The sequence below is a fragment of the Vanellus vanellus genome, assembly GCF_965231255.1.
Source record: "Vanellus vanellus genome assembly, chromosome: 12".
Classification (NCBI taxonomy): domain Eukaryota; kingdom Metazoa; phylum Chordata; class Aves; order Charadriiformes; family Charadriidae; genus Vanellus; species Vanellus vanellus.
This window is the reverse complement of record NC_138917.1, coordinates 15,768,554-15,788,855: the sequence shown is the minus strand read 5'-3', so window position 1 is coordinate 15,788,855 and position 20,302 is coordinate 15,768,554.

The window sequence follows — 20,302 nt, the reverse complement described above, 5'->3', positions numbered from 1 at the left end:
ACACACTCAGCACCATGGATCAGATGCTGTAGGAGAACTGACCTTTTAAGAGGAATGATGGTGAGCACTGGGCTATGAGATCTTTTATTGATATTTGGCAGGTTTCCTAAAGCGACCTGCTGGATTTCCTATTGCTATTGTAGCCAAATGTGTCCCGTGCATGGGACAGAGCAGTGTCTCTTATGTCATATTTATAGATAAGCACCAGGCCTTTTAGTTAATTTCTGATAATTAAAAAAAATAAAAATGCAAGGCTGACTTGGTGAGAAAAGCAATTGAATTTCTGGTGGCTTAGGAATAAAAGTGAGCTTGTGGTAACAGCAGCTAGCGGATGTTTTATTATATTGAATAGGGAAAAGGTGTCCTATTGACATATTGAGGGAAAACCTCAGGATCTTCAGAAATTGCAGGGCTGAAATTGCATGAAAACCAGTAAGAAAAAAAGGATTCAAAAAGAGCAGGGCTGTCCCCTTGATAACTCTGCATGTCCTGTGAAAGGCTGTCAGGGCGCACATTCAAAAGATTGGTCACTTGGTCTGTCTCTGGTGAGCTGGGGGGCAGTGCCAGGGCATCTAGGAGTCCTCCTCTTTCCAGAAGCAAGAATGCAGAAATTTGGTAATCACTAAATCAGTGTTTTGATGGCCAGATGCTTAGTTTCTGTTGTTTGAACTTATTAGACGCCCACACGTGCAAAAGAACAACCTTGCACCTGGGTGGAGGAAAGCAGTTGCCCTGGCTGCTACACGCAATCTCCAAAGACAATGAGAATGTGAATCGACAAATGTTTATGGTACCAGCTTTGTCACTTCACCAGTCTGTTGGTCTGTTGTACTTAGATGCGAATCAGTTGGTATAGTAGTAATTTAAATCACAGGATTAAAAAAATACGCTTTCACTAAATGCTTTTTTTCACCTTACTATTTGTCTGCCAGCATGAGATCATTATGTCCTGGTAAGGTTCTGTTCTACTGACATTATCTCTTAATTATATTAAAATGAATGACAGAAGAAAAACTAATATTTTGCTGTTCAGGAATAATTCCTAAAACTATCATTTAGATTTAAAGGACTGCGTCAATAAAGCAGAGGGGGGGATGCTCTTCAGATTCGGAGTAGTTGCTGTAGTAAGGAAAATGGATTATATCTCTTGGTCTGGTAAATCAATCCTCGTAAAAATGGCATGAGTGTTATAATCTTCCCTGCCTGAACCTGCTCTTTCAGTTGATAACTGCAGGAAGCTCGCAAAGTTGGGCAGATGGTCACTAAACTGGTTTCACTAGACCTTCTCTGAGACCATTTCTTGCCAATACGAGTCATAGTCAGGTGCAGTGCTTGGGTTTTTTCTAAAGGCTGAACAGTTTTCAGCAGATCCTACAATTACAAACTAGTCATTCCAAGGAATATAAATATCAAATAGGAATAAAACAGGACAAAATTTAGAATTAAGGTCACCCATACAAAACGGTGGCATTAATTACTCGGTCAAATTACAGGCCACTCCTGTTGCTTTAACTACAGGACAACTGGGATGGAATTGATCTTTTTCTTATTACTGTGTTTTAAATCCTGCTTGCTACTGGCAGTGTATGAATGGCAGCCACCCTTTTAATTGCTGTTGAGTGCAAACAGAAAGGAATTTGCATGCATTCCTCAGAAGAAAATGCTACAACGGTGTACTTGAATTGGGGGTGGGGGGAAATGTACTATCTACGAACTGGTCATGATTTCATAATTAGGGATGAAATCAGTTTTGCACATAAATTAGAGCTGACCAATCTCTCTCTTATGTGTGAATAACACTGTATTTTTATAATTCAAAAAAACTCCCTTTAAACTAGAGACTTAATTCAGTTTACAGATTAAAAATTAATTAAGCACATGTCTTTCAGAACATTTAGTTCCCCAGGTCAGATGATTTTCTCCCCTCACAGTCTTAGTCTTACTGTAAGGACAGAATCCCCTAATCTGTCCCGTTAAAATAATATTTATAGGCTATGCAGGGAACAAAGGGTGTAACTTTGGATTGCTTTCAATAAGTGGAGCTTTCATCTTCTGCAGGGGTTTAATTGATAATATTTTTTCCTGAGATAATTTTATGTAAAAGTGCTTTCTTCCAAATTGTCTGCCACCTCCTTCTGGTCTGCTCTGAAAAAAGGGGTAAGGATAAAAAAGATTTTTCTTTTAATTATTTATTGTTTGGTTTTGGTTTGTTTTTTTTTTGTTTTTTTTTTTTTTTTAACAGAAGCTATTTCTCAAAACAGCCACCAACTCTGTTCCAACATTAATGGCTCCAAATTGGTCTTCCCACACTAAGGGACATAGTTAATATTGGCCGTGAATCAAAACAGTTCGTTCCCATGCTGGTAAAGGCTGTTTATTTGTAAGTTTAAGGTTAGTTCTGTAGTTTGGGTGTTTATATCACTAGGGGCTCTTATGGTTATTTCCAGCACCCCCGTAATGATTTTACTCTAAAGTTGATGCGTCTTTACATTAGTTGGAAATTCGTTCTAAGTGTTTAGTGTAGGCAGGCAGTATATAACTAATAATCCTGTCCATATGGCAAATGTCAAGGTGTCCTGAGGCAGATGTGGGGTGTGTGGAAAAGGAATTTGTTCTGCGTGAGGTGTGGGGAGAGTGAGGAAAGTTTGGTCCTTAGCAGCGATTTGCTGCAGAGTTATAAATTATTTTGGGTATTCGGAGTCATCAGACTAGAATGGTTTGAGTGGTCATAAAGTATGTAAAGTGTACCAGATTTTTTAATGCTTTAGATATACTATAGCAGCACTTAACAGCTTGCTGGTATCAGCTAATGTAAACATAAGTGTAAGACATGTAATTCTTATTGTGTGTATTTTAAATTGAATAGCAGAATAAATAGACATTTAAAAGCTGCCTAATTTATCGGTGTGCTGCTCTTTACATTGACAGAAGGTAGGCAGATACACTGGAAATTTTTTTCTTTTTTTTTTTTTAAAAAGGAACCACTTACCTTTTGTATTCATGAGCAACCTTAGGAGGTAAATGCCTGAGAGTGTCATTGTTTCCCAAGGGATGCAAATCTGCTACTTAAGGACACAAGGACCTGAAGTTTTAGAAACTCAAGAGCCAGATTAGGTCCATCTCCCCCAAAATGAGTGCATTAGTCAAAGAGGAAAAATTGTAATTCCTTTTGTGATACCTTTCCCAAGAAGGAAGCATCAGATTGACAATAAGTGAGAGATTTAGGTGTGGAGGCGAGGCGATTTCTTGCAGTTTGTGTGTGTTGGAAAGCCACTAGACCTTTACTCAGTGTTGCATGTGGTTATTTAAAAGCAAAGCAAACCTTTACGTTCTTCACACTTTCTTCTCAAGCAAGTGTCTCAAATTACACCCAGTTTTCATGCACCTATTTTACTAGGTGCTTTACACACATTAAAACCCCAAAATGCTATGGAAGTACAGTTAACAATGTTATACAAAAATAAACATTCTCCTCTCTACAGTATCACCTGCTTTAAAAAAAAAAAAATAAAGGCAACCAAAAAAATAGGCTTTGTAAAACCTTCCTGACCCTGCACAGCTCCCGTATATCCTCAGCCACGAATGAAATCATCACCATCTCAGAAATTCTTTTGGCTCAATTTTTTTATTCTTCTGCATTTGTTTTTTGATTTGGCTCACAATTTTCTTGCAAAATTTTGTCCCTGCAAAAATGAATCAACAAACTAGAGCAACTGCCTAAAATTCACACCTTCATCAAGCTTTAAAAGAAGCCCGATTTTTCTAGTTTTTACTTTCCCTCAGGTAAGGGAAACCCGGCCCTACAGCCTTGGCGTCAGCGATACTTGTGTGTGTGGAAGAGGGTGAAATTCTCAGAGGCAGTTGTTGAAGGACCAGCTCTTTTCAAAACAGTAAATACACAAAGTAAATTATTGTGGTTTGTACTTCAATATTCTTTTCACGGGTTATGCCTGCTGTAGATGAGACTCAGCTCAGACCTACAAGTTATTGCTCATCATTGACATTTCTTTGTGGGGGGGATAGGGACTGGGATAACGGGGGACACAACGGAGATTCAGGCTGGTTCCCAATGAGAAGCTTTGCTTTAAGTGATGGCCTATGTGTTGCCATGCTATACTTGTGAAAACTGCATTTACTTATTATATTCTGCCCTTAAAAATATATACAAGGCAGCGTTTTTTTCTTAAATTATGATAAAGGTAAACATTTAGCTTGTTTTGCTAGGAATCCTTAAACTTTTCTTTCCTTCTGCTTTATCGGGTTGTCATTCAAGAGCTTTACAGTGTCAAGGACTCTGTTAATCTTCTTAAACTAAATGTTAAGAGAGAAGTGTCACAACTCTTACTTAACATTCTGCAATTACTTGTGGCGGTCTATCCATGTTTGTGAGAAAAATAAATGTCTATTTTTTAGTTAATTGAAGCTATAACCATTGTCATTTCTATGATTAAGACAATTCCAAACACTTTATGGCTAGTTAGATCTTCTCTTCCATTAGATTTTGTGTATATGAGGTTCAGTTAATCTTCTCTTTCTCCCCTCCCCCTTTCCCCTCCTGTTTAGATGTTGAAAATAAGAAGTACCCATTTTTTTCTACTCCACGCTTGGAATGACTCGCTGGTATTGAAGACTCTCCATGTCTTAGCTCTTTTACTGTCCAGCTGGCCTGTAACATCCCTGACTACAGTCTTCTAACTCATGTCAGCCAGATTTCATAAAAGTGAGAAGGATGCTAATTTCAAAGGTAATTGGGCTGCTGAGGCAAACAGGTCCTGATGCTGTTGAATGGCAACTGAATGGTAGTGAAGATACCTAATGGTAACGTTGTTATCCTAAATTTAATATAAACAGTCCTATATGAAAATGTCTACCGAGGGTTGATTTTAGAGAGGGTTGTAGATAGCTACAGAATTCAGAAGAAATAAACTGGCTTTTACTGTGTCATGCCCTGGTGTGATGCCCTGGCAACCAGACAGCCAGCGTTAACTGAGCGGTTACCCCTGTGGCAGGGCAAGGCCACCGTGTTCCAACTGGGGCTGTAGCTTAACCATGTTCAAGTGACCAGAACAGAGACGTTAAATTGAGGGCAATTGTAAAACTGTTTACTGTAGAAAAGCATTTTGAACAGGGGAATGATTTAAGCAGTTGCATTTCCGTTTCTGTTGCCTCGTAAAGGTTCCCAGTGTGTGTTTTCCACATTGAAAACTTGAGAGGCTGTAAAAGCCTTCAGTGTATATACTGGATTATAAAACTTTTTTCAAAATAAATTAATATTGCAAATGCTTTTTCTACTTTGCATCCTTTCTGGAAACAAATTTCTCACTTAGTGTTTAGATGATGAGATAAATGTATTATCTCCTTATCCGCAGCTGAATCACTGTAAAAAGCACTTTGATGGAAGAATGTCTTCTCTGCCATGGGGTACATAACAGATTTGCTTTCCTACCTGTGGTTTGGTGTTTAGAAAATAGCATATGGCTGCTGGCCATGATAAAAGCATCATTTTCTGCATTTTTAGGGTCCTGTTTTCAGAGAGGTTTTTAAAATTGCACAAATGAGCAGTTATGTATGTGTTCAGGATGATTTATATTTAATCTCTGTGTGTTCAGAGTGGATTACAAATGGCAAGCTTTGGCGACTTGTTACAAATATGATTGGTTCCAAAGTTACAGCACAGGCAATTTTTGTGTCAGAGCTGAACCCCCATTGATTAGAGGAGAAAAATTAGCTAAACTTTAGGTGTGGAAGAGATGTAGGAGCGTATTCCTCCCTTCTGAAAGCAGAATTTGCAGCTTCTTTCCTGTCCAGTCAGTGATGCCCTTCTCTACATTTGCAAGTGTTCCTTGATAGAGCTTTAATTTACTTCCATTTCATCATCTTTAAGTGCTGCGATAACTACTTACTTAACCTCCAAAAGGATAAATTAAGGGGGAGAAGAGATAGCAAGATGTGTGGGAAGTCAGAGCAACTCTGAGGCAGACTGTGACAAGGAGGTGCATGGAGCCCCTCAGCGGGTGCTTCCATCCCTGAATGCTGTTCTGCAGTGCTGAAATCAGAGCTGTGCGCTCCCGGTGGTGTGCAGTTTTGAGGAGAGGTTGGCTACTAGAGGTCAGAAGGAGAAGGGAGGCATGTTAGTGGTGTTCACATGTGGTAGCTATTTGTGGAGAGGAAAAAAGGTGACCCTGTTTGCAGAAATGCATCAAATTAACCAATACATCTTTTGACACAGTAGAAGAATCATTCACCTACAACCATCTCTTAGAAAGTGGAATGTCAGGAATAACATATTTGTACAAAAGTCTTGATTCACTGATCTGGGGCTCCCAGGGACTTCAGGTCATCTAATAGCTTGATGAAATAGAGTAGCTCAAAGGAAAGTGCTTCTGCTGGGATGTAGATATCAATAGCAACGGGCCTTTCCCAGGGCTATTGGAAAAGCAATGAACTAACAATTGTGGGATACAATGTACCGAGAGCAGCTTTATGGGGGAGACTTGTGGCTTCATATGATTATAGCATATGCTAGGTATCAGACCCAAGAGAATAAATAATGTATTTGTTATTAAATGAGAACTTAAACACACTGTTAGAGGAAGGCAGTATTTTTAAAACATTACATGGTATAGATTTTTCTTACTGGTTCAAAAAAGACATGGCAGTGAATCTGTGCAGTTCTGGTTGAGGTGACCTTTAAGTACAAGAGGGGATGAAGCTTGGGAAAACACACTATAAACAAGCTTCAGTAGAAATGTTTTTCTCCGTGTTTGTCTTCTGATTTAAAGTAAAACCTTCTGTAAAAGCCATGTATGAGGAGAAAACCAAAAATGCAGCTTCCCAAGTCATTGACAGTTCACTGCCAGGAATACAAATCAAAGACTTGACACCCTGATTTTCCCCTTTAATTTATAGTTATAGTCTGCTTGAGTCCTATGCATCTGCTGGGAGTTTCACATGCAACTTCTGGAGGGAAATAACCCTTTGCTTTCAAGCAATCCCTGAAGAAGAGTGCCATGTGTTGCGCCCAGAGGACAGGTACAGGCAGGGTGCTCCCTATGGCCCTCAGGAGAGCTGGGACTCAGTAGCCTGTGTTCAGCCTGGCTTGCCACCAGAGCTGGGCTGGGTGGAGGAAAAGCAGCCCCCGCTGTCCTCTCCCCTCAAGCTCATGACTTTGTTGCTGCTTAGAGGGGGAAGGACGGAGGCAGGCAGGGTTGGACCGAGTTGGCTGTTGTAGGTGTCAGCACAAGCCTTGGGAGGAGAATGGGTTACATATCTTTGGGAGATGAGATCAAAAGAGGGAGATGGGCTAGAGGGACTTGTGGCTTCCTTGAGGAGGGGAGAGGGTGGAAGTTGGGCAGATGGAGCAGGCATCTCTCTGAGCACTGGTGGTGGAAAAGGAAAATATAGTATTGAAGGGGCTGGGGATCATGGCCTCGTATCCCAGGCACAGGGCAGCTTGGTTCTTGCCTGTGTATCTTTTAACCACCATCATTGGGGTTTGAATTTCTCAGGGTCAGTGTCCTTAGCAGGAGGAGAGGAGCAGCTTGCAGATTCGAAAGAGCTGGCCCCCCTCCCTGGAATGCTATGCGTCCCCCCCCTGGGCTCCCACACCCTTGTGTGGAGTTTTGCTGCTGCTAGTGGTAGGTACAAAAGATACTCTTTTGTTCCTCGTCCTTTAAGAGGGGAAAGGAACTTTTGCCTACGGTGCTGGAAAGCTTTGAGCAGCCCATGACTTGCAACCTTCTCAATCAATAGGTGGAAACAAAAGTGTTTTCTCTCCTAAATGATGCCCCCAGAGGTCTGCGTGTGTCTGACAATGTAGTTAAAGCAGAGTGGGCACCAGTAAAAACTGACTTTCAGGAGCTGGAAATAACATGATAGCTGGGACTAATCTTTAGTCTTGCCACAATTCTTATATGGGCCCTCAGCCATTTGAACAGCTACAAGAGCATCTTGATGTCCAGATTAAGGTATCAGTATTTGACCTACACCCCCGCCTTTGTCCTTCAACTTTCTCTCCCACTTTATTTCCTTAAAGAAAGAATCAGCAGCAGCTGAAATGTTGCTTCTGTAGTTAACGTACCTGGCTACAAATATAACAGTAGCCTGTAATTTAATTTAGGAAAATTAGAAGGCTATTTCTGACCCCGCAACATTAGAAATTGAAGTCTATTTGTCACCTGCAAACACAGAGCTCAGACAGCAACAGTGCAAACTTCTTCATATTGGTCCCTAGTGGGATACTAATGTTGGCTGGGAGTAAGAGAATTCATTTTGTGGACCCTGCTTCAGAGCAAAGATTACCTATCATGCTTAATTGTGTGCGCCGGTTAGGAGGATGTGGTATGGCTAGGGACAGTGCTGAAGCTGCTACAACTACAGTCCCAGGGTAGAGATTCAGGTTGCTTTCAGGCTGAAGAATTGGCACACGTAGTTCTAGCAGAAAATGAGAACAAATACAGCATTTTTTTCCCCTCCTCTAGATGCGCTTGCTTGCAATCAAAGATTTAGTGTTGTTAAATCTTCAAGCGTAAAGTTAGTATTTACTACCAAACTGGTATAGAAATTTGACGTGCTGCATTGTAATAGACGTATAATAATGTGTACTAAGTTGGGCTTTGCTCATTAAAAAAACATCTAGAAGGTGGTTTGTTTACCAATATATTTTTTTAAGTAATGAACTTGGATTCGTTTATCTAGAAATCGGTGTAAATTATTACGCACACTTTGTAAATTCTGATTCAAAGAACCACCTTTCTACTAAGAATTCAATACAGTCATTGAATTTTGTGCTTGTGGTCAATGATGTGTATAATTAGCAAGTATTACATTGTTGCACAGTGTATTTTGTTGGTAGAAGTGTGGATGCATTTTTCTGATTTGCAGATGTAATTCACTTACCTTTCGAAAAAATCAGCAAGAGAAGTATTTGAAACTGCCTCCTTCTCGGTGTACTGACGCTGTGCACTGGACTCCAGCTGCTGGCACTGTAACAAACTATATTGCTTAATACCGTTCATGGTCTTTCCTGTGAAATTCAAAGCTTTGCTTTACAGTTTTCAGGCCTGGAGGCTGCTGTCACTCAGGCATATACCAGCATCTGTTGAATTTATTCAAATCTGTCAATTTGGGTGATGGTATTTTTAAGAATCACTCATACCTCAATTCAGCCTTGAGTGTTTCCAATCCTTTTATGCACAGCCTGATTCAAATGATTTAAAACTTGTACTGTTTTGATTCAGCGGAAGTTTTTTGATGGAATAAACAAAGAAAAGGATTGCGTCTTTAATTAGCATGGTGAAGAATACTTGTTTCCCTGGCCTGCATGTTGTGATGATGATTTGACTTTCTTGGAGCGTAGCTCTTCAGAATTTCTTGGAGCTTGAGTGGTACAGACAGACAAAGTTTGCGACTTGACTGTTGTAAAGCTGTCTTGTTAAGTCCAGCCTGAAGTGAACTGTAGCTGGCCTTGTGTTTATGTTTTCATAAACGAAAAAGCCTTTGCCAACTTTTTTATTGCAACTGCGTAAATTACTGAAGTAGTAATTAGGCTGAGGTTGGATTCCGTTCTCTGACTTATAGCATTGCCTCACAGAGAAGGCAGCAAGGGAATTATTTACCTTTTAATTGTAGTTCTCTGAAGGTGGGAGTCTCTGTGGATTGATGCTCAGGGGGTCTCAGCTGTTGTGACCTTGGGTACTGAATGACTAGATTAAATGGTAAAGTTTAGAACTGGTCATAATGAGTTAGTACAAAAAGATGCCTTGAGGGGTCTATATGGCATATCATAGCCCCTAACTCCCAAATCCTTTTCAGACTAATTATAATAATTAGAACTTAAATAGGAATAAAACCCCAGCTCTCAGGGGGAGGTGGGAGGATGAGTGTGGCTCTAATAGCGGACACCATGCTCGGAGAACTCAATTATAAGCAAGTAATTTCCTTCCCTCCAAAAGGTAATTGGCCTCTTCCACATCTCTGTTCTCGCAGATGATGGGGGAGAATTGCATGGAGAGGGCGCTCCGCTGCCAATAGGAGCCAGGATTGCTGGATAACGTGTGGAAATGAAAATCAGCAACGGCCTTAATCTTCTTCTGGACTAAAAAGGAAATGTCCTGAACACTGTGAAATGCCTGGTAGGATACATATGGAAAACAAAAATAGAAGTACACTAGGTGGGTGTATTGAAAGCACGTTGTCTTCATTGCCCTGGAGTTGGATGGCTTTCATTCAGACCCAGTACAGGAGAGATTCTCAAAGCTTGCTGCTGCATGTCAGTATCCCATTGTCGAGACTACCCCACGAATAAGTTAATAATTTGGCTTTAGCTGTTCCTCTGAGACTGCCAGTAGTAACCAGTTAGTTCAAATATGGCAGCAAACTCATTATAAACAATATACCTTAGGTTTTGCATTTTTAACATGCCCGTTTAAATTCCACTTTTATTACAGTTTTAGTTGAGGAGCTTCACTGGAAGGTGTTGCCAAGGAATCTGTACACCCCTCTCCCTGTGCCAGGCCACCAAACAGCTCTCCAGCCTGGCAGACACTACAATTCCTGGAGGATCTCAGTGAGTTGAAGTTTCCTGCTGCAAAAGGAAAACAATACTCTGCTGATACTGAGTCAAGTTTAAGAGTGGTTTCTGACTGGATTGTGTTTATGCCCTTTCTTATACAGGAAATTTGATTTACTGGGAATGTTGACAGCAAGCCTCTGCTACATTGGTTGGGGACAAAACCAGCTGCACAAATCTGTGATTAAAGTTAGGAAATTGTCTAGTGCTCTGACAACATTCTAGAGCCTCTGAGATTTGCTTGCAGTTAGTAAAATGCATAAGGTTTTGGAAGAGAAACATGTGGCTTTTGGTTTTAAAACATTTTGTAACTGACTGATTTCATCTGACAGTAGTCTCAGCACAGACAGCAGTTGCTTATGAAACCAGATGTTTTTATCTCATATCCTATAATTCTTTGCAGTTGGGGGGGAGGGAGGGAATCCACTTCTATTCCAAAGACACGTCTTCATGTAATACCAGACTATCTTCACAGTCTGTGCGGGCTCTGCTCTGAGAGTATTAAAACTCTAGATGCCCAAATCTCTATCTTTTTTCGTGACTCTTTTAGATGAGCCAGCAGTCCTTTTCTTCCAGCTGCCCCCAAATCACAAAGTTAGTGTTCAGGCCTATTTCTAGCTGCAGTGGCATTTAAGAACATATCTGAAAGTGCCATTACCCCAGGAAGTCCTTGGCTGGAAGACAAAACTGATTGTTCTCAGCTCCCCAATAATGGGTAGAAAACTGCACAATGCTTTGCATCTGCAACAGACTCCTTGTTGCTTCTTGCATCAAATGTTGGCAAACTTTTAGCTAGCAAATCTCCAAATGGTGTTTTTAACCTCATTGGCGTTCAGCATCTGTAAAAGCTGTGGTTGCCATAGTAGCAAGTTGTTGCCTGAGTGACAGTGTTCTTATGATGTCATCAGAAAACAGCCTGTTCCCAGGAATACCTTGAACTCCCTGTATAAAAGTGGTGCCCTCAGTGTAGTTCACCATGGAAACAATTAGAAATGCATGTTTTTATATCGTTATGAAATACCTCTTTTCTATGTGCTGGCACATCTTGACATTCGTGTGGAATTTTTAAAGAAAACAAGAGAATTACTTTGAACTTTGTGAAAAGGGGTTATTATGTAAAACGTGTATCTGACAGTGAGTGTTTGTTACATTAACCATAATCATTACATGCCTATCTGCTATAGACTGGCTATTGTTTAACTGTAATGTGTTAGTCTATGTTACAAGGTTCATACGAGTTTTCTTAGCTCCACTCCTTAAAGAACGGCAAGTTTAAAGCGTAATCATGGTTTATTCTTCTCTGTTTTCAGTACTTGACAAAGGGTGCCCTTTTCCTTGACATACATTTCTATATAGAAATAATGGGCACTTTATGAATTCTACCTTTTTACTAGCCTGGATTCATACGTGATAAGTAACAACTCGGAGATGGAGGGTCTGAGGTGGCACACGCTGGTGTGGAGTAGCAGCAGGGAAGTTGCTATACACAAACCGTGACACCCAGCAAATTCTTAGTCTCTCTGAAACTGCTGATACGGTGTCACGCAATCAGTGCCCCTCCTGATCCAGGTGTCTGCCCTTATTTCATTTCATGCCATCAAATGGCCACAGTCATCCTCTGATCTTATTTGACTTGGTTTTGAACCAGATTGACAGCACCAGCAGAAGACGCCCTGCCTACTACCAGCCTCACTGTGTATTCTCCTTGCTCTAATGTTGCTCTTTTCCTATCACCTTTAAACCAGGATGTGTTACCTAAGATGCATTACAATCTTAGCTATTTCCCTGGGTATATGCTCCAAAGACGTTGGAGTTACACTTAAAATGGAGCTTTTTGAAGCGAGGAGCCAAGACTGAGCTACGTTGATGGAGAAATGTAGTGTTTATAAGGGAAAGTTTGCACTCTTATCTTTCTCTCACTTTAAGTCAAACGAAATATTTTGCAGAATCTGTTGTATTTATTATCAGTCTCCATACACCTTATAAAATAGAAAGGATTACTTCCTACAGTTAGAGATTAGTGATTTTTTTTTAAAATGGCTAGCTGATAAATTTGTGTGCTGATACTGAAGAATAAAGATATTCTTCTAGCCTCTTCTTTCTTCCAGACGAAATGTTAATTGGCCTGATCTGCTTTTTAATAGCAGCATTTATTACCTATTGAGGCAAATAAGTTTGTTTAATTCCCATTTACTTTTATTCCCTTGGAAGAATAGATAATTTATGTTTTATTTCATGTAGGACACTCTGGACTTGAGCTGTCTTTCAGTGGGGAGAGCTGGAGAATGGAGCAACAACTGTATTATTGAAGAGCTCCATAGCCACAGACTGGGAAAAGCATGATCGGATGTGATTTTCAGAACAGATGCCCAAGCAGAGTTGGCAGTTAATTAAAAGCACTATGTACTTAATGATTAACTAATCACAGCATGATGGCATTCAACGGAGATGCAAGAAACTTCTCTGCTGGATTCAACAGAGAAACTCCTAATGTCTGCCTTCAGGGTACCGTACTTACAGCCGTTTGCTTTTGCATTACCAGCAGAGACAACACGAGCAGTTAGTCTAGCAAATTTCATTAAGCATTGCTTAGTTAAAACTTTAACAACAGAAAAGATGAGCTTAATCAATACTGTATCAGCTATAAATATTGCACAGTTTGTCTTTAGCAATAGTATTCCACAGCCATATTGTCAAACAAATGATTGCAAAGCACTATGAACATTTAATCATGCTTCACGAGGGAGCTATATTAAGTATTATTTCCATTTTACCAGTGAGTAAATAAGGGACAGAGAAGTTACAGGACATAAATGACATATCTGTAAATAACAGTCTGGAAAGGTCTGGAGTTTCACAAACAGATGGTATTTCTTTTCTTTGCAATAGAATTATGAAATCATGCTTACAGTGCAACACCTATTAATTTCAAAGTTCTCTTAATCTCTTTCTCCAGAATTTTTTTAAAATCTTACCCTCAAGTATTCAGTTCTCTTGCACAGGAACTGACTGTCTTTTTGCCTAAATTTATGTACAGCACCTAGCACCATAAGATTCTGTGGTGTGACAACCCAATAAAATAATTACAGTATTCCATTTCTCCATTTCATAGATTGTGTTCATGGAAAACCCAGTTATGTATGAAATGTGATGCAGAAAGCTAAGGCATTTTCAACCCAATTAGAAAGCAAATTTCTGGGAAATCTCCGGGGTGATTGCTTTCTTGTCACAATTCTGCTTCATTGTGTGGATGCAATCCAGATAATTGGAGCTAGCAAGGAGAATGACAGTGGATTTAAGAAAAAATATTGCAGTTTGAATTCAGTGATGATACTGAAGAGAACACTTTAAAATTATTGTTAGAGGTTGCCAAAGATAATTGCTCCAGCGTGAACATGTTTGGCAAAATAAAACGGCTACTTTTTCCAATAGTGAAGCACTCTGCCTGGCTGTAAGGATGTCTGGGTCCTGCTCCTGACTCGTCTAGGCTGGGAGTGCAGGGTACTAAGCCTCGGTCTTCTCGCTTCTCAAATTCACGGGTAGCAGTATCCAACATGGGAAGAGATGCTTGGAGTAATTAAACACGTACAGTATGCACAAGAGATTGTTGGCTAGAGCAGGCTATCACACCCAACACCAAGGTGAACTGGGGCTTATTCTCTCGATACAGTTTGAATGTGGTTTTTTTCCTTGCAGTTAGGTCTAATTCAGGAAAAAAATAGCATTTATCACCTCCATTGTCCCTATTGCCATGGCCAGCTTGTCTGCACATACTGTGCTTCAGTGTGAAATTAGCTTTTCCCAAAGCAGAGCTTTCAGAAGCACAAACAACCAGCTTTTCTTTTTCAGGAAATAGATGGGACAAGACTGGGCGATGTCTCTGCAGTGGCACTCACCGTTCAGCAGGTGTTCCTGTTGAGCCGGGTCTGCACCCCTCATAGAATAGAATCACAGAATGGTCAGGGTTGGAAGGGACCTCTGGAGATCATCTAGTCCAACCACCCTGCCAGAGCAGGGCCACCTTAGAGCAGGTTGCACAGGACAGCGTCCAGGCGGGTTTTGAATGTCTCCGGAGTGGGAGACTCCACAACCTCTCTGGGCAGCCTGTTCCAGTGCTCCACTACCCTCAAAGTGAAGAAGTTCCTCCTCATGTTAAGATGGAACTTCCTATGTTCAAGTTTGTGCCCATTACCCCTCGTCCTATCAATGGGCACCACTGAAAAAAGACTCCTCCCATCCCTCTGGCATCCTCCCTTTAAGTATTTGAAAGCATTAATAAGAGCCCCCCTCATTCTTCTTTTCTCTAGACTAAAGAGACCCAAGTTCCTCAGCCTTTCCTCATATGAAAGATCATCACCCTGATACATCCTCTGCTGTCTTTGCCCAGCCTTGCTGCACCAGCCGCCCGCTCTCCAGGAAAACAGATGACCGATTGACTGTGAGTGAGGCACAGAAAATAAAGGTGTCAAGTAGAGGTCCAGTGTCTTGGTGTCTGCCTGAAGCCAGGATGTCCATTTCTGGATCCATGTGGCACTGCTGCAGTTTTCTGGTGCTGCCACAGACAGGACAAATTTGTTCTGCTCTGCGTGCCACCTCGTGGCTGTTGGCATGTAACTCTGCAGAGCCAAGACCTTGTCCCAGGGGTTTTCACCTGCTGAGTGGACGACATGTACAGGGCAACCCGAAGGTTGTTGGTCACTGTCCAGAAGCCTTAAAAGGTAAAGCACTTGTAAAACCCCTTGATTTTTCAGTTTCAGGTCCCCGGTTGCACTGTGGAGAAGCAAATGCAAAGTCCCTAAACTAGTGATGTTTACAGGACAGTCATTGCTACAGTAACGTTGTTTCCAGCCCCCTTTTGGAAGAAAGGAGGCCCCAGGGCTGCAAGGCCACGGCGTGGCTATGGGGCTTAGGAGTGGGAAAGCTGCTGGACTTCTATTGCTTCTACTGCAGTGAGTGCCTGAATCTCCAGACTGTGTCACCTCTTTTCAAAAGAGGTACCAGCCTGTTCCAGAGGTTTGTTTTTTTTTTCTAGTTGGTTTTCCCCATCCAAGTAGTTGTTTTTCTATGAGGAAAAGCATCAGTGGAGATGGACCTGTCTATAAGCTTGCCAAGAGAGGTCTGTCTAATAGACAGAAAGAAAGATAGAAAGAAGAAAGAAAGCAAAATAATGGTTTTGGTCAGTGACTGACCAAGTTAGAGGCAAGAAAGAAATCAAATGTTAGCACAAACTGATCTGACAGCAAGTCTTTGCTGCTCTGAACAGAAAAAGGACTAAACAAAAGTGATACTAACGTGAATGTGCTCAGTGCTTTCCACATATAGAAGAATATAGTGTCCTTGTTTTCAAGGTAGAAAAACAAAGGGAAGGAGTGCAACGTGAGAAAAGCATGGAGTGGCTCCTCTCCATGGTAACGTGTTGTGTGAGTAACATCTTTTTGGTGACAAGCCATATAGGACGCTCTTGAGCCCCACAGGAATAAAGCATCTTGACTAGCTCTCTGCGTGTACTCTGGGGTAAACAACCAAGCGCACCACAGATGAGAGACACTTCAGATTGTATTTGGGATGTTACTTGGCATCATGACAGACTTGTGCCAACATATCAGAACTTTCCATGGTCATCAGAGGTGCTTACTTTTTTTTTTTTTTTTTTTTTTTAACTGGCTCATAAAACCGAGATTGCTTTAAAAGGTATCTGGGCAGCTCATTGAAAAAGCCATAGTTTTAATGGGAAATTACAGTGTTTAAGTCCCTATTACAGTATCCTGGGTGCAGAGGAGGCTGACCTTTCTCACAGGATGGTAATATAAAGCTGAGAGCAATGGGAAAAGTCAAGAAAGGAAAACATTTATCTTGTTTCAGATTTCTCTGTACACTATGTTAGGATTCTCCTCTGAACTTTCAGTCACTTTAGAACAAACCCCCAGAAAACAGATGCCAAGAAACGAGACCAGAAAGCATCACTTGTGGTCACTGAAGCACTGAGTCGCTCGGTGGAAGGAGGCAGTCCCAGCCACATGAGCTCAGCTATCGAGCCCTGATATCGCCAAGCATGGCAGTCGTGGGCCAACAGAGCGGGAGCTAAGTACAACCAAGCTGTGATGGTGTTTTCTGACCCCTTCCCTTGGTAGCTACTTGACGTTGTCCCTTCAAAGAAGAACAAGCTAGCAGGAGGAGAGGATCAGAGAGAAAGTGAGCGGTGTTCCTGCTGATAGTTCAGTGTTTGTATGTTCGTCCATCTGAGGGTGAGCTCTCCTCTTTCTCTGTCACTTCATGAGACACAGCAGCTGCTTCATGCTCTGACAGCAGCATTAATGAAAAGTCAATGCTTGCCAAATGGAGAAAGAAAAAAAGGCACAGAAGCAACAACAAAAGGATGTTGAAGTTGAAATTTTCAAGTAATGGAGAACAAGCAAACTTGCAAAAAGTATTTCAATATCTTTTTTTTTTTTAAAATGCCAAAGACTAAAAGACGAAAAGACAGCTTGCATCCCACTGAGCTGGGATGCAGATAGCTGATTTCCAGCACTGCTGAAAAAGGCTGCTTTGGATAATTGTTAGAATGTAAAAAATTGTTGAGATCTAAGCTTCAACCTACACCCTTTACTTGCTAAATTGTTTTCTTCATGCTGTGGACTGTCAATGTCATTTACTGAGTGATAAAAATAAGTTGTCATTATGTTTGTCTCATTTTTATGTTACCCTGAGTTTATAAAAATGTCTGCTATTTCTTTTAACATAGGAAGAATTTCTAGGTGCAACTTTATATCAGGACTGATGCATTCTCTGTAAAACAAGATGATAACAATGTGTAAAGATTCTGGATACCGCGTTTCATATTAAACAGGTATTGTCCTTCTGTGAAAATTAGTGAAAGCACTAACTAGATAAGTTTTCCAAAGCCTGATCCAGTATTATTTCCACTTGCTTCAAGGATTATCCACTCTTTGTTAAGACTAGCCCATAACTTGCAAAGCACAGTACTGGGGTAGATCATCTGTGAAGAGATATGTGCATTTTTCCCTTTGCCACGTGTGGTGCGTTGTAGTTTTTCTAAGAAAAAGGATTATATTTTAGAATAGGTACGTGTTAACTAATGAAAAGTTTCGGAAAATATGTCTCGGAGCAATACAATAGTGCTCCCTCCTGTTTTTATACAATAAAAACTGATATAAAAAGAAAGACATCCTACTTGGAAAACAAACTCTGAGATCGATCAGTTGATTCTGCTTGTTGCCGTGTAAACTTCTTGCTTAATTTGCAGCCTACAGAAGCTTAGAGGATGAATTGACCTTGTACAAATTTAACCAACCTCAGCAATCTCCTGCCAGATGTGTGCTTCATTATTTAAGTGATACCGCACTGTCAGACTCCTCCTGAAATGAAGTGGACATGCCAATGCAGCGTCTGGTCCTCAGATCCTTAGCTCCTGTAAGTAGCAAACACTGTACAGACGGAGAGCTGATTCTGTGTACTCCAGGGAGACTCACGTGGATTTGAAATGTTAATCGATGCAGTTCAGAGCTCTCTGAAAAAGTTATGTCCTGAAAGTGGTAGAGCTTCCAAACTTTTAGCTGCTTCGTGTCTCCAGTCTAAATGTGTGTTTACAATGTGTTTCAAAGTTCAGGATTTCAAATATTCTGTTAGATTTGATAACAGATAAGCCTTAATTATTTCCATGTTTATACTACTCTTTAAATATATTTGGTTTTAGGCAAAAACAGGCTCTGCACATTCATAATTGCAAGAAAGGGAAGGAAGGCATTGCAGAGCTGAGGTCCCCTCACTAAATGTCCTGGTTAGGACCCAACTGCTGCCAAGTTGCGGGGGAGGCATATCAAAAGGTGCACTGATAGCTACTGAAAGGAACGGGATGGAGTCATCTGTAAAATCTGACACTTTCCGTTTCCAGAATGGTCAATGTAAATGTTACGGCAGGCTCTGGGAGATCCACAAAGCAGCATAAGTTAGCACCTTGGAGAACGGCCTGCTCGAGGAAGACAACAAGCAGAAATAGCTCAGCTGAATCAATGCAAGCTACGTAATGAGAGGATTTCAAAAGAACAGTTTAAAAACATGCTGTGACTCTTGCAGAGAGCAGGAGAGATTTGTAACAGCACTTATTTTCCATCTAACTTGATGACTGTTGGTGAGTTTTCCTTTCTAAATAAACACGTGTGCTTGGAGGCAACAGGATTGCAGCCCCTGTCTGACCCCAGTGTCTCTTTTTTTAGGAGACAGTTTAAGAATTTCACACCTCACTTAGTGCCAAATTTAATTTACTTCTTTTTTTTTTTTTAAAGATTACTTGCACAGTGTGGAGGCATTTGGTTTAAGCAGGGCCTGAAAGATTTTGAGCATTTAGAAGTGTGCAGCAGAGCATGCCAAATTAAACTGGTTTTCTAAGCACAGGCAGTTTCTTTGATTTTCATTAATTTATTGCATGTGTAATTACTTAAAGAATTACGCATGGAGCTAAAAGAAAATTCTCTGAATTCATGGGGAAAAAATCCATTTAAGCTTAACAAGGATGTACAGTACTGTGACAGTTGAATGAGAGGTCTTCTAATGATGTGAGGGATATTTTGTATTTTCCTGTACGCATTACTTTTGGGTGGGAGGAGTTCATTAACTGATGGTATTTAAAGCTTTTGACATTTCTTTCTTTGTCCGTTCAGTAATCTGTTCAGCCTTCGTGCCAAGCAGCTTCGATTGTAGCCTCCACTGCTGTGCATCTTCGTATATCTGAGGTGGGTCTTCAGGTTCTAGATAAAAGGTTTGCATTGTGCAAGGTACTATACAGCTGTTGGATAAAAATTCTTGCTTCATGGGTCTGCCATCTACATAGACAAACCAGGAAAGGAGAAAAGAAGTGGATGGTGTCTGATACGTCTGCTCAATAAGACTTTGGAAATGAGAGCAGAGAAATGAATCAAAGTTAATGACTGAGTACAGCCTTCCACTGGGTACCAATACTGTCTGCATCCAGGGTGCCAGCCTTTCTTGGTTTTGGAGGAACATCTCCAACCTCTCATCAAAATCTACCACTCTTTTTCCTTTAAGCAAGTTATCTTATAACATAAATATCAGTTGACCATACTAAGATATTCTCATGCATATTCATGAGTCAGATCTATTTTCAAAGCTATGGACAAATTAAGCTTTCACTAAAAAATGGAGCTGGTGTTAATATGTTACTACAATTGAGATCCTAAACAGGTTTTGCAGTTAGCTGTTTCCCTGTGTGTCCTACTCCCAAGCACCCCATGCCAGAGGCTGTAGTTGGTTTCAGAGTGAGTGATCGAATAGTGTGTGAGCACGAAGAGAGATGCAGGTGGTTTGGGTTTCCCTTGGCCCTGGAGAGAATGGTCAGCACCCTTTCCTCAGAGGAGACTGGAGACAGTGGAAGGGTGCTGGCCTCAGCTTACTGGTCTCTTCTTGTTTCTTTTTCCAGGCAAGAAGCTCTATATAGACTGACAGTAACAGAATAAAAGATAAATTATCAGCAATGTTCAGCTTAGTCTGCACTGCTGTTATTGAAGAAATACATGGTATTGCTTGTAATACTAAAGAGCAGTCTGGAAATCCATGGAGAGCAGGGAGGCACTGCGGTCAACTGAAGTGACCAGTAAAAGGCTGAGAGCTTTCCCAGAGGTTTCCTGTGTCACCTGGGTCAATCTTTGAATTTGACCGTACTTTTCTTCCTGCTTGTGAAACGGGGAGTCCTTCCTT